The 15,229-nt window shown below is 35.6% G+C and overlaps 3 non-coding genes across 3 annotated transcripts; 2 read left to right on the forward strand and 1 right to left on the reverse strand.

Moving 5' to 3' along the window:
- Positions 1-992: 992 nt before the first annotated feature.
- Positions 993-1,079, forward strand: TRNAS-GGA (transfer RNA serine (anticodon GGA)). The gene has a single exon. It is a non-coding gene; the product is annotated as a tRNA-Ser (tRNA).
- Positions 1,080-2,298: 1,219 nt separating this feature from the next.
- Positions 2,299-2,371, reverse strand: TRNAT-UGU (transfer RNA threonine (anticodon UGU)). Its single transcript has one exon. It is a non-coding gene; the product is annotated as a tRNA-Thr (tRNA).
- A 1,667-nt stretch (positions 2,372-4,038) lies between these two features.
- Positions 4,039-4,111, forward strand: TRNAF-GAA (transfer RNA phenylalanine (anticodon GAA)). Its single transcript has one exon. It is a non-coding gene; the product is annotated as a tRNA-Phe (tRNA).
- The last annotated feature ends 11,118 nt before the right edge of the window (positions 4,112-15,229 follow it).

Here is a 15,229-nt window from a genome sequence, read left to right on the forward strand (position 1 = left end):
ATCCATACCATACCATATCCTGTAGGTGTAACCTTTCGCTCAATACTCAAATCTACAATTGAAGTATCTGAAGCCGCATCAATCGAGGATACACGACGGAAGGAATTGTTAGTTCGCCTCACCTTCCCGAAGCGTGGGTTTGTTTGCTTTACAAATTTGGTTCTCTCTATGCCAACCCCCCTCTCTTTTTCGTAAGACTGAGGTATAGGTAGGGCTAAAAAAAAGCAAAAAAAAGAGTCAAATCGCACCATCTCTATAATAAGTAAATGCCTTTTTTTCTCCTGAGGTTGTCGGAATTATTCGCAATAAAATATTGGCTACAATTGAGGAGGTCTTATCAATGAAATTTCCATTTCCACGGGATCTAGGCATAATTCCCAACCCATTCTATATAGAATTGTTTTCATTCCTTCACAAAATAACATAAAAACAAACACATTCGATTCTTATAATTATAAATAGATTGATCCATATGCTCTACTCTAAATCCATATGCTTTAAATGGATAAGAGAGATATGGATTTTCCGCTCAGCTCAAATTGTATCCTTTTCCTTCTGCTTGGACACGAAGAGATATGAAATATTTGACTAAGACTGGATTTCATTCCACTTTCCTATTTCTGAACAACAACTTATGTTATCAACTATTTCGTGTTTTCAAAGTTATTAATTGTCTCATACCCTATTTTTGATTTCGATAGTATGGTGTAGCGTATCTTATGCAAACGGAATTCTAAGGTTTCTTTATTTTATTATGCAATAAGAAGAATTCTTCCATTTTCTTTTTCTTTAGTTGCGGGAAAACCCAAATTAAAACTTTTATTTTATAGCGAGCGCAATTTCTAGTAAAAAATCCTGTATCCTTCCACTTAGATCAAAAGGAATTTTTCCAATAGAACTATGGAACCCCCGAGTGGTTGCGGTTGTACCTGTACTGCAGGAATAAGAAAACTCGCTATTCACTCAGTTTATTTTCCATAATAAGTTATGTAGGAGAGATGGCCGAGCGGTTCAAGGCGTAGCATTGGAACTGCTATGTAGACTTTTGTTTACCGAGGGTTCGAATCCCTCTCTTTCCGTTTTTCTTAATTCATCAACGTTAAGGATCACAATGTATCAAATCAAATAACAATTTTTTCCAGCAATAATATAATATCTTATATTATCTTATTTTGATTTAATAGAAATTAGAAATTCTCTATAGCAAATTACTGTGGTATGTAAAATACACATAGAGGAAAAAAGAAAAAAGGATCCTAATCCTAGGGTTAATCAATTTTAGCTAGTTGATGGGAAAATACAAATTAATGGTAATGGTCTTAGGGCGATTTAGTTCGGGGAAAGGGGAAGGGGAAGAAAATTCTATGAACCTTTCCTTTTTTCGTTAAGTTCAAGTCTGACGAGAGTAATATTCTACAACTAACAACTCATTTATTTTGAGACCGACCCACTTCCTATCTAGGATTTTATTTACTAGTCCTTTATATTCCAACGTGTCAATCGCCAAATGCTTTGGCAATTTCCCCGGGTCCGATGAAGCAATATAATTTTGAACCAGACCTTTTGATCTTTGGTTATCTTTCGTAGTAATAATATCTCGGGGTTTGCAACGAAAACTTGGTATATTGACTATACGACCATTAACTAAAATATGTCTATGGTTGACTAATTGGCGGGCCCCAGGAATGGTTGAAGCCATACCCAATCGAAAAAGGATATTATCCAAACGCATTTCAAGTAATTGTAGTAAAACCTGGCCTGTTGACCTTTTTGCTTTTCCAGCGATATGTACATATCTAAGTAATTGTCGTTCTGTCAGACCATAATGAAAACGCAATTTCTGTTTTTCTTGAAGACGAATACGATATTGCTCCTTTTTCCCAGAATTGAATTTTTTTTTAAGATTACTTCCGGATTTAGGTGTTTTTCTAGTGAGTCCTGGTAAAGCTCCCAGACGGCGTATTTTTTTTAAACGAGGTCCTCGATAACGGGACATGAAGACTCCTTTTTTTATTTTATTGAAATTTCATTTTACACAATTAATTTCATTGTATTTACATTACAGAATACATCGAAATTAAAACTGAATTAAACTACAGGATAAACAGAGTAAAATCAACTAAAGTACCCCAAAAAATGGAATTTCATCAAAATCTTTTTTTTTTGTATATATATTATTTATTTTATTGTTTTGTATCTAGCAAAATTGTAAGGTAAAAAACATAAAAGATCCTGGATTCTCCATTTAATTCGGAAAAAAAGAGATTCTTGTTCGTAGAACATCGATAGAGAAAAAAAAGCCGACTATCGGATTTGAACCGATGACCCTCGCATTACAAATGCGATGCTCTAACCTCTGAGCTAAGTGGGCTTACATAACGGAAATAGTGTAACAAATAGAAATAGGTATAGTATAGGAAATCCGTAAAATCTCAGATATTAGTTATTAATCTTAGCTATTAACTAGTTCTAAATTTGAAGTTATACTTATAAAAATAAAAAAATACTAAAACTTCTTAAAGATAAAGTTAGCTTGATATGCTTAACTATAGGATATTAAAAAATAAAATTATAGAATTTATTGGTATTTTCATTCGATCATTATAGACTTTATTATTTGTTAATAATTTGAGGATTAATATTTCACTAAGGGGAACATAGAGTCAGAGTAAATAAAATTGCTAATTCTGATTAGAAAAAAAGAATAAATATCAAGCGTTATAGTATAATTTTGAATACTATAAAAAAGTAAGACGGGAGGTGGGGGAGATAAAAACTTTTGGATATATTGATTCGGATTGAATTGCAAATACATCAAGGATAGAATCAATTCAATTCTGAATTGCAATAAGCAAGCGAGGTCTCTCAAATAGAGTCGAACTGAACTGCTAGACTACGTTGAGTGATGAACTCAATGATTCAAAAAAAAAACTAAGAGATGGATGAAATTACACAAGGAATCCTGGTCTCAAAGAAGAGGGAAATGGGGATATGGCGAAATCGGTAGACGCTACGGACTTGATTGTATTGAGCCTTGGTATGGAAACCTGCTAAGTGGTAACTTCCAAATTCAGAGAAACCCTGGAATTAAAAAAGGGCAATCCTGAGCCAAATCCGTGTTTTGAGAAAACAAGGGGTTCTCGAACTAGAATACAAAGGAAAAGGATAGGTGCAGAGACTCAATGGAAGCTGTTCTAACGAATCGAGTTAATTACGTTGTGTTGTTAGTGGAATTCCTTCTAGTTCTAAATTAGAGAAAGAGGGGTTTTATACCTTATACATTTAATAAACACGTATAGATACTGACATAGCAAACGATTAATCACAGAACTCATATTATATTCTAATTATAATATAGGTTCTTTATCTTTTTTAAAAATGAAATTAGAAATGATAATGATTATGAAATAAAAAACTCATATCATAATTTTTTTTTTTCATTATTGTGAATCCACTCCAATCGAATATTGAATAATCAAATTCTTCAATTAAAATTCAAAGTTTTCGAGATCTTTAAAAAAGTGGATTAATCGGACGAGGACAAAGAGAGAGTCCCATTCTACATGTCAATACTGACAACAATGAAATTTCTAGTAAAAGGAAAATCCGTCGACTTTATAAGTTGTGAGGGTTCAAGTCCCTCTATCCCCAAATCCTCTTTTATTCCCTAACTATACTATATTATTATTATTTATCCTCTTTTTTTTTTTCTTTTTATCAATGCACTTTTTTTTCTTTTTATCAATGCAATGGGTTTAAGATTCATTAGCTTTCTCATTCTACTCTTTCACAAAGGAATGCGAAGAGAACTCAATGGATCTTATCCTATTCATTGAATAGATTTCTTTTTTATTAGAGTATCGGCAAGAAATCTTGGTTATTCACTCTATTTTTAAGTTTTATTTAAGTAAACCATGCACAATGCATAGGACTACCCCCCCCATTTTCAAATTTAAAATTTGAAATACTTTAATTAATTTTTAGTCCTTTTAATTGACATAGATACAAATACTCTACTAGGATGATGCACAAGAAAAGGTCAGGATAGCTCAGTTGGTAGAGCAGAGGACTGAAAATCCTCGTGTCACCAGTTCAAATCTGGTTCCTGGCAGAGAAAAAAAAAAAAAAGATCCACCGAATAGGTATTGATCCAAATACCTCGAGATGGATTGTGATACATATTCATTAATAATATTTATTCATCTAAGTGGATAAATCTATAATATAAATATAGAGGCACTTCTTTTTCTTTTTAAAGAAGTTTTAAAATATATCTTTTCTTTATGATAAAGAAGGGGGTGAGATTCCCCTTTATTTTTTTGCGTTTCTTAATTTTGTATTCCGCTATTCCGACGAATATTTTTTTAGTCTTGCTTATCTTTATCTTATCTTATTTTCCTAGTTGTGCTAAGTAATGTGCGCGGTACAAAGTTCCTGGTAGAGAACTTCTTTGAGTCATCCTATTTTTCTGTTCATATGAAGGAAATTAATATGCGATTTTCAAAATAGGGGAATCCAAATGAAACCCTTTTTTTGCTCAGTCTATCTGGAATGCTTTTGTATAATTAGGAATTAATTATAAATAGGTATTCCGTTTCATCTAGGAAAAGAACCTAAAAATATTCCTTGACTTGAATAAAATCTGGAGTTGTGTTGTATAAGTGAGCATGAATTTCTTATCATTCAATGAGCATCTTGTATTTCATAAAAATTGGGGGTTATATAATCCTTACGTAAGGGCCAGCCTATCCAACTTTCAGGCATTAGGATACGTTTAAGGCGCGGATGATTATCATAAGAGATTCCCACCATATCATAAGATTCGCGTTCTTGAAAATCGGCACTTCTCCAAATCCAGAAGACAGACGGAATTCTAGGATTATCCTTTTGGGCAAAGACTTTTATGCAGACTTCTTCTGGATTATCTATACCATATTGTATTCTCGTAAGATGATACACGCTAGCTAAAGATCCACCGGGTGCTACATCATAAGCACATTGGGAGCGTAAATAATTGTAACCATATACATATAAAATGACAGCAATGGAATCCCAATCCCCTGCTTTTATTTGTAAAGTCTCTATTCCTCGGTGATCAAAGCCCAAAGATCTATGAACCACCTCATGTTTGACTAGCCAATTAGATAACCAACCCTGCTGCATTGTCTTCATCTCTCCCTCTTTGTATAAATATTTCACATTTCGGATGCAAGTTTGAAAGATTGCCCTGCTTTTTATTTTTCTACACAAAAGAGCCCCTCTCCTAATTCACTAATTTGTAGGAAGGTACTGAACTTTTGGATTTGAAAAAAGTTTCAGAAGATATATCTAATGTAGATGGTGATTGATAGAGCAATTCTTGCTCATAAGTTCCTGTATGAGTACTGCGCCTAACATAAAGCTTGTGACTGGTAGTAAAACATCTATTTTTATTTTGAGATAGAGTTTGATCCTCAACTATTTCTCGCGATATCTTCTTACGAAGTTTTGTTAGGGCATCTATAACTGCCTCCGGTTTAGGTGGGCAGCCCGGCAAGTAGACATCCACAGGAATTAACTTATCAACTCCCCGAACAGTACTATAGGAATCCGTACTGAACATTCCCCCTGTAATAGTACAGGCTCCCATAGCAATGACGTATTTTGGTTCAGGCATTTGCTCGTATAATCTCACTAAAGAGGGAGCCATTTTCATTGTTACCGTACCGGCTGTTAAAATTAGGTCTGCTTGCCTAGGACTTGATCTTGGTACCAATCCATAACGATCAAAGTCGAATCGTGAGCCTATTAATGAAGCAAATTCAATGAAACAACAACTGGTACCGTATAGAAGGGGCCATAAACTGGAGAGTCTTGACCAATTCGAAAGATCATTTGGTGTAGTTGAAATAACAGAATTGGAACTTGTTTGGTCAAGTAAGGGAAACTCAATCAAATTCATAACTGTCTCAATAGAATCTTTTCCTTCTTTTTTTTTGTCTAAATATTCAGTTAAGACCATTCCAAGGCTCCTTTTCGCCATGCATAAACTAAACCAACAACTAAGATAAGCACGAAAATCAAAGCTTCGATAAAAACGGATACACCCAATACGTCGAAACTCATTGCCCAAGGGTATAGAAAGACGGTTTCCACATCAAAAACAACAAAAACGAGCGCAAACATATAATAGCGTATTCGGAATTGTACCCAAGCCCCTCCCATGGGTTCTATACCCGATTCATAACTAGAAAGCTTCTCTGGTCCTTCACTAACCGGGGCTAAAAGTCCTGAAATCGAAAATGCCAAAATAGGAATAAGGCTTGCTATTATTAGAAATGTCCAAAAAATATCATATTCGTGAAGCAGAAACATAATGTACTCCCATTAATGTGGAATAGGCGGAACTTAAATTAGTCAATTCAATTCAGCATTGTCAATTTATCCAGAACTTCTCTCTTTTCCTCGGTGAAACAAGAATCTTTTTTGTTCAAACAAAAGCGCTTAGTTTAAGTTTAGCCTTTGTTTCCTCTGTGCTGCATCTTCTTTAAAGATTCATCCAATGGAATCCCAACTCCCTTTCTTTTGGATTTCCATTCTATTTAGATATGGTGTATGTAGATCTAATTCTTATATAAAGAAAACTTTCTCGTTTCACTTTGTCTCGCTTTCTCTAGAATCTCTAGAAAAAAGAATAGCTCTATCCTTTATTTAATATTTAATAATAAAATAATAAGAGACTATTAAATAAAAATGAGAATACTACTAAATTAGAACCTAATTAAGATAGTAGGACTAATCTATGCAGTATAATTAATGAGAAGTAATACTATAAAATAAAAATAAAGAACTCTATTTCAGAACTATGAGACAGAATATTCTGTTTTCTTATTTACTCTTTACTTTATTTTTTCTATTTAAAGTTGATCAATTTACATAATGTATCTATAAACAAAGTAATAAATATACTTAAAACAAAGTAGGAATTCGCAAAATGGATAAAATCATTGCAGTTATTATAGGGAAGTCTAGAGATATCCTATTTGAAGGAGGACGGGATTCAAATCAGGGAAAGGATCCTTTCTTCTATTGATTTGATAGAAATTCGTTTTTCTTTTCCTGTCTGTATGATTTTGATTTTCGATGAATGAGCCTTTGGTAATGCTTTTATCTCTATTCTATGTCGCAGGCGCCTATCCAGTCTATAAACAAATACTAATGAGAAAATGAAAACTATACTAAACTAAAGAAAACATAGGATAGAGATCCTAAAATCTAAAAAAGGGCATATTAGGGCTATACGGATTCGAACCGTAGACCTTCTCGGTAAAACAGATCAAACGGATTATTATCGAAATGATTTGAACTGTTTCAAAGACCCAACATGCATTTTTTTGCATTGGGCTCTTTCATAAACTGATTTAAAGATCAGTTAGTCCACCATAGTTTTTCTTTACGGAAAGATAATGAGATGGCTCCCTGTGCTCTGATTGATTTTTTGTATTATGATCTATCTAGGAGCAATACCAAAGTGTTTCAAAGGAGGATTACCTTGACTTAGGTCTGCCTCCGGTCTAAATTAAATCAACCTAAGTGAAATGGAGTCTCTATCGTTCCACTGCAAGAGTTAACTATGAGACTTCATACACCTTAAAGTTCATAGAACGAAAAGAAGTTTTTTGGAGGCCCTTATCCTCATTACGCCTAGCATTTAGTGGGCTGGATATTTACCTTATCAACTAGCAAATCCATAAGGGTTCTATTTGATTAGGCACCTGAATTGGCACCTGAATCGGACTGAACCGACTGTTTGTCAGGCTACTGTTCTCCTATTCTCTCGAATCTATGAAGTAAGACATTGATTTTGCAATAAGATCGATTATGTTCATTGCATAATAAGCTCCTTTGAAAAGCATTGGCGCACGTGTAAACGAGTTGCTCTACCGAACTGAGCTATAGCCCTTATCAGAGATATCTTAACATATAGATAATTTCTTGTCAAGATGAATATTTTCTAATGCCAGAGGATACCCCTTTGATCTGTATCTGTTTAGTATTTAGTTTAGTATTTAGTATATAACAGACCAATAACAGAGCGGTATTGCTTAGAAAAGGGATTCAATATATAATCGATCGAAGTAATGGGTCTTCCTTTGTGGTGATAAATTGCCTACTTAACTCAGTGGTTAGAGTATTGCTTTCATACGGCGGGAGTCATTGGTTCAAATCCAATAGTAGGTAAGTAGGTAGAAAAATTACTAGATAGCATTGGACTTACTTCGCTTCGCTATCTAATAACTTTTTCTACCCCTCTTCCCTTTTTCTTTGTATCAACTATAAACCACTGGATTGTCTTCAATTGGATGGGGGAATCCAATTGACAGCCTCGATTCGTATCCTAGCTCGTCTGAGAGCGAGCTTCGCTTCAACCAAATCTTTCGTACCCTCAGCTTTACTCAAGTTAGCTTCGGCTATTTCAAGTGCCTTTTGAGCTTCTTCCGGATCAATATCACTACCCAGTTCCGCATCATTTCCTAAAATGATGATCTCATTATTAACTATTCTCGCAAAACCGCTCCACAGAATCGCTGTTAACCATTGGTCGTTGAGGAGGCGTATTCTCAAAGGACCCATATCTACTGCTGTGTTAATGGGGGCGTGGTTTGGTAATACGCCAATTTGGCCACTATTAGTGGATAAAATGATTTCTTTCACTTCACAATCCCAAATAATTCGCTTAGGAGTCAGTACATAAAGATTTAATTTCATTTCTTCGATTTGTTCTCCTCTTCTAAGGTTATAGCTTTCGTGCTAGCTTCATCGATGTTACCCACCAAATAAAAAGCCTGTTCAGGTAGGCCGTCTAATTCTCCGGAAAGGATTAGTTGAAATCCCCTAATAGTTTCCGCAAGAGCAACATACTTTCCTGGAGAACCAGTAAAAACTTCTGCCACAAAGAACGGTTGTGATAAGAAACGCTCAATTTTTCTTGCTCTTGCTACAGTTAAACGATCCTCTTCCGATAATTCATCCAAGCCAAGAATTGCGATAATGTCCTGAAGTTCTTTGTAACGTTGTAAAGTTTCCTTAACTCTTTGCGCAGTTTCATAATGTTCGTTGCCAACGATCCGAGGCTGTAACATAGTCGAGGTTGAATCTAAAGGATCTACTGCTGGATAAATACCCTTGGAAGCTAATCCTCTGGAAAGTACGGTAGTAGCATCCAAATGTGCAAATGTTGTGGCAGGGGCAGGGTCGGTCAAATCGTCTGCAGGTACATAAACTGCTTGAATCGAAGTTATAGATCCCTTTTTAGTAGAAGCAATTCTTTCTTGCAAAGAACCCATTTCTGTACTAAGAGTAGGTTGATAACCCACTGCGGAGGGCATTCTCCCTAATAAAGCGGATACCTCTGATCCTGCTTGAACAAAACGAAAGATATTATCGATAAATAAAAGCACGTCTTGCTTATTAACATCTCGGAAATATTCCGCCATAGTTAGGGCAGTTAAACCAACTCTCATACGAGCTCCCGGTGGTTCATTCATTTGGCCATAGACTAGAGCTACCTTTGATTCCTCAATATTTTTTTCATTAATTACTCCGGATTCCTTCATTTCCATATAAAGATCATTTCCTTCACGAGTCCGTTCCCCTACTCCACCGAATACGGATACGCCCCCATGAGCTTTAGCAATGTTATTGATTAATTCCATGATCAGTACTGTTTTACCTACTCCAGCCCCCCCAAATAGTCCTATTTTTCCTCCACGTCGATAAGGAGCTAAAAGATCGACGACCTTAATACCTGTTTCAAAGATGGATAATTTCGTATCTAACTCGATAAAGGCAGGCGCAGATCTATGAATAGGGAACGTTGCACTACTATCTACAGGACCCAAATTGTCAACAGGCTCCCCAAGAACGTTGAAAATTCGTCCGAGAGTAGCTCCACCGACCGGAACACTGAGAGGAGCTCCCGTGTCAATCACTTCCATTCCTCTCATCAACCCGTCCGTAGCACTCATAGCTACAGCTCTAACTCGATTATTTCCTAATAATTGTTGTACCTCACAAGTCACATTAATTTGCTTATCGGCAGTGTCTCTACTCTGGACTACCAAAGCGTTATAAATATAAGGTAACTTGCCTGGGGGAAAAGTGACATCCAGCACGGGTCCAATAATTTGATCGATACGACCTGTACTTTTTTCTTCAATTGTGGAAACCCCGGGAGGAGAAGTAGTAGGATTGGTTCTCATAATTATCACATAATTAAAAAAAAGGAATTTGTCGAAATTTTTCTTTTTTTATTGTTGAATAATGCCAAATCAAATCAAAAAAAATCCAAAAGTAAAAAGGAAATGAATTAGTTAATTCAATAAGAGAGAAAAGGGGGACCAGGACTTGATTTCGTTGCCCAAGCGAATCCCATTCAATCGTTTACTCATGGAATGAGTCCATTGGAAAGTTCAATCAATCTTTTTTTTCATATACATTTTGCCTTTTGTGGAGGATCTGTGCCTACTCTACTTTCCTATCTAGGACTTCGATATACAAAATATATACTACTGTGAAGCATAGATTGCTGTCAACAAAGAATTTTATTAGTATTTAGTTAGGTATTTGCATTCAAAATAAGAAAAGAGAACTATTAAGAACTTGTAAAATAAGGATTAGGAATTAATTTGGGTTGCGCTATATCTATCAAAGAGTATACAATAATTATGGATTTGGTAAATCAAATCCATGGTTTAATAACGAACCGTGTTAACTTACCATAACAACAACTCAATTCCTATCGAATTCCTATATTGGAATTCCTATAGGATAGAACATACACAGGGTGTACGCATTATATATGAATGAAACATATTCATTAACCTAAGCATGCCCTCAATTTTCTTTAATGAGTTGATATTATATTAATTGAATATCCTTTTTGTTTTACGAGATTTTTGCTAAAGTTTCATTTACGCCTAATTAACATCGAGTAGACCCTGTTATTGTGAGAATTCTTAATTCAAGAGTTATAGGGAGGGACTTATGTCACCACAAACAGAAACTAAAGCAGGTGTTGGATTTCAAGCTGGTGTTAAAGATTATAAATTGACTTACTACACCCCAGAGTATGAAACTAAGGATACTGATATCTTGGCAGCATTCCGAGTAAGTCCTCAGCCTGGGGTTCCGCCCGAAGAAGCAGGGGCTGCAGTAGCTGCCGAATCTTCTACTGGTACATGGACAACTGTTTGGACTGATGGACTTACCAGTCTTGATCGTTACAAAGGACGATGCTATCACATCGAGCCTGTTGCTGGGGAAGACAACCAATGGATCTGTTATGTAGCTTATCCATTAGACCTATTTGAAGAGGGTTCCGTTACTAACATGTTTACTTCCATTGTAGGTAACGTATTTGGTTTCAAAGCCCTACGTGCTCTACGTTTGGAGGATCTACGAATTCCCCCTACTTATTCAAAAACTTTCCAAGGCCCGCCTCATGGTATCCAAGTTGAAAGAGATAAGTTGAACAAGTACGGTCGTCCTTTATTGGGATGTACTATTAAACCAAAATTGGGATTATCCGCAAAAAATTATGGTAGAGCGTGTTATGAGTGTCTACGTGGTGGACTTGATTTTACCAAAGATGATGAAAACGTAAACTCACAACCATTTATGCGCTGGAGAGACCGTTTTGTCTTTTGTGCCGAAGCTATTTATAAATCACAGGCCGAAACCGGTGAAATCAAGGGGCATTACTTGAATGCGACTGCGGGTACATGTGAAGAAATGATTAAGAGAGCTGTATTTGCAAGAGAATTAGGGGTTCCTATTGTAATGCATGACTACTTAACTGGGGGATTCACCGCAAATACTACTTTGGCTCATTATTGCCGCGACAATGGCCTACTTCTTCACATTCACCGTGCAATGCATGCAGTTATTGATAGACAGAAAAATCATGGTATGCATTTCCGTGTATTAGCTAAAGCATTGCGTATGTCTGGGGGAGATCATATCCACTCCGGTACAGTAGTAGGTAAGTTAGAAGGGGAACGCGAAATGACTTTAGGTTTTGTTGATTTATTGCGCGATGATTTTATTGAAAAAGATCGTGCTCGCGGTATCTTTTTCACTCAGGACTGGGTATCCATGCCAGGTGTTATACCGGTAGCTTCAGGTGGTATTCATGTTTGGCATATGCCAGCTCTGACCGAAATCTTTGGGGACGATTCTGTATTACAATTTGGTGGAGGAACTTTAGGACATCCTTGGGGAAATGCACCTGGTGCAGCAGCTAATCGAGTGGCTTTAGAAGCCTGTGTACAAGCTCGTAACGAAGGGCGCGATCTTGCTCGCGAAGGTAATGAAATTATCCGAGCAGCTTGCAAATGGAGTCCTGAACTAGCCGCAGCTTGTGAAGTATGGAAGGCGATCAAATTCGAGTTCGAGCCGGTAGATACTATTGATTAACTAGATAAAACTAAAGATAAAGAAGGTATAAATAAAAAAGAAACGAAATAAAAAGAGAAAAAAATCAGTTATGAAATGCAGTAATTCTTCTTTATTCTTCTAATTGATTGCAATTAAACTCGGCTCAATCTTTTTTAGAAAAAAAAGATTGAGCCGAATAAAAATAGATCATGATATGATCATGAGACTTGACAAATTGAGATTCGTCTATTCTATATATCTAGAATATATATATTAAGGTATAATACAATAAAGAAATACAAATAAAATAATAAAATAATAAAATATAGTATTATCATATGATAATGATAATGGAATCAAATACGCAGTATTTACAGAAAAAAGTCTTCGTTTATTGGGAAAGAATCAATATACTTTTAATGTCGAATCGGGATTCACTAAGACAGAAATAAAGCATTGGGTCGAACTCTTCTTTGGTGTTAAGGTGGTAGCTGTGAATAGCCATCGACTACCTGGAAAAGGTAGAAGAATAGGACCTATTCTGGGCCATACAATGCATTACAGACGTATGATCATTACCCTTCAACCGGGTTATTCTATTCCACTTCTAGATAGAGAAAAAAACTAAAGGAGAATGAATGAAAAAAGACATAGTTTGGAAGTTAGACCTTTTTATAGGACTCTCTTTCAATTTCAAAAAAGAGGACGTTTGAAACTTTTAACAGGCGTAATCGTGAGTCAACAAGTGACTCGAACTGTGTGTAAAAAAAGAAGCATTTTTTTTTTTTCAAAATGCTAGAACTAGATAAGGAAGTTTTCTATAACCTTGAGAAAAAGGATAAAAAGGTAGTTTTTTTTTAGTTTATGACTCCGATCAAGAGCGAGAAATCCTTGATTTGGGATTGGACATAGAACCTGGACCCATCGTAGAGACGTTTAGTTCAAAAGAAAGGATCGTATCCTGATGGTAAGAATTATACTTTCGTGGAAATACAGCGCTATAGACTTCAATGCGGTAGAGTAGACGTTTTGTTTCTAATTTTTCTGGACCAAACCTCCGCTCCGACCCAACGATACAATGAATTTTTTCTGTTCATATTCATAAATAAAAAAGATTCGGAATCGCAATGCTACTATATGCGTCCAGAGGAGTATTTGGAATAATATTCTTCTATAATCCATTATTGCGGGGGGTCTTACTAACAGGGCTTCGCTGCACGGGACAGGTCTTCGTCGAAAAGCTAACTCCACCCGGCATTTTCATACCCTTTCTTTGGGTGGTATATCGCCTTTTAAAGTCTAAGAGGGTAGTAGGGGATCTATAGTAGGTAAGATAATTTGCCCTTTGATTTTGATTGAATATACTATTTTTCCGCCTTTACCACGCATTATTGTATGCGCTTCTAGAGAAGTATGTATGCAGGAAGTAAATTCTAACCGCTTTCTTTTGAATCCAATTTCAAATTAGATTAGAAAGATAGAAAGGGCCATGAGGATGGGAAAATCAAAATAAAATCTTTTTAATTAGTTCTCCTTTTTTGGAATTTTCTTATTATCCTTTCATTTTTTTTACAGAATATTTTTCAAACTAAAAATAAAAAATACAATACAATAGTCAATATTCCTTATAATAGATATACTTAATTATATCATAAGAATCTTAAGATATTTTTCGACTAGATAGAAATAGTAAATTTGAATTGAGACACCTATTCCATGACGGATTTAAACTTACCTTCTATTTTCGTGCCTTTAGTAGGCTTAGTATTTCCGGCAATTGCAATGACTTCTTTATTTCTTTATGTGCAAAAAAATAAGATTGTCTAGTATTTTTTAGTGTAAGTAATATAATATGGTAGGGTATGTGGCTTTTTCTACACACACTTTCTACACACAAATGAAAAACGGTTATGGATGCGGATATAGGCTACGAGCATAAATGCATGAATATGCAGAGCCAGGTATAGCGAGTTTTATTTTATTTATTTTAATTGAATCAACGAATATTTTTTGAATAGAAAGTCAATGTATCTAACCTATTATTTCACAGGAGTACTAGTTGCTGAAGGCGATTTCAGAATCAAAAAAAGTAAAGTCAAAATTATTTAGCTTATTCTCTCAATTTCAATCGACCGCTGCTGGATTTAGTATATCTAATATGAATTGGCGATCAGAACACATATGGGTAGAACTTCTAAAAGGTTCTCGAAAAAGGGGTAATTTTTTCTGGGCCTGTATTCTTTTTCTAGGTTCACTAGGATTCTTATCGGTTGGGATTTCCAGTTATCTTGGTAAGAATATTATATCTATACTTCCATCTCAGAAATTCTTTTTTTTCCGCAGGGGGTCGTGATGTCTTTCTACGGAATCGCAGGCCTATTCATTAGCTCCTACTTGTGGTGTACTATTTTGTGGAATGTAGGTAGTGGTTATGACCGATTCGATAGAAAAGAGGGAATAGTGTGCATTTTTCGTTGGGGATTCCCTGGAATAAAACGTCGCGTCTTCCTTCGATTCCTTATGCGGGATATCCAATCAATTAGAATTCAGGTTAAAGAGGGTCTTTATCCTCGTCGTATTCTTTATATGGAAATCCGGGGCCAGGGGATCATTCCCTTGACTCGTACTGATGATAAATTTTTTACTCCACGAGAAATTGAACAAAAAGCTGCCGAATTGGCCTATTTCTTGCGCGTACCAATTGAAGTATTTTGAGGTATCTTTTTTGAACTGAGTTGAATGAAGAAAAGAAGAATTGGAAGAAGAAAAGTTTTCTCAACACAGGGAGGAAGTCCCTTCTAAATTGGATTTG

The sequence above is a fragment of the Triticum urartu genome, unplaced genomic scaffold (genome assembly GCF_056163025.1).
Source record: "Triticum urartu cultivar PI428250 unplaced genomic scaffold, HENAU_Tu73 scaffold2, whole genome shotgun sequence".
NCBI lineage: Eukaryota > Viridiplantae > Streptophyta > Magnoliopsida > Poales > Poaceae > Triticum > Triticum urartu.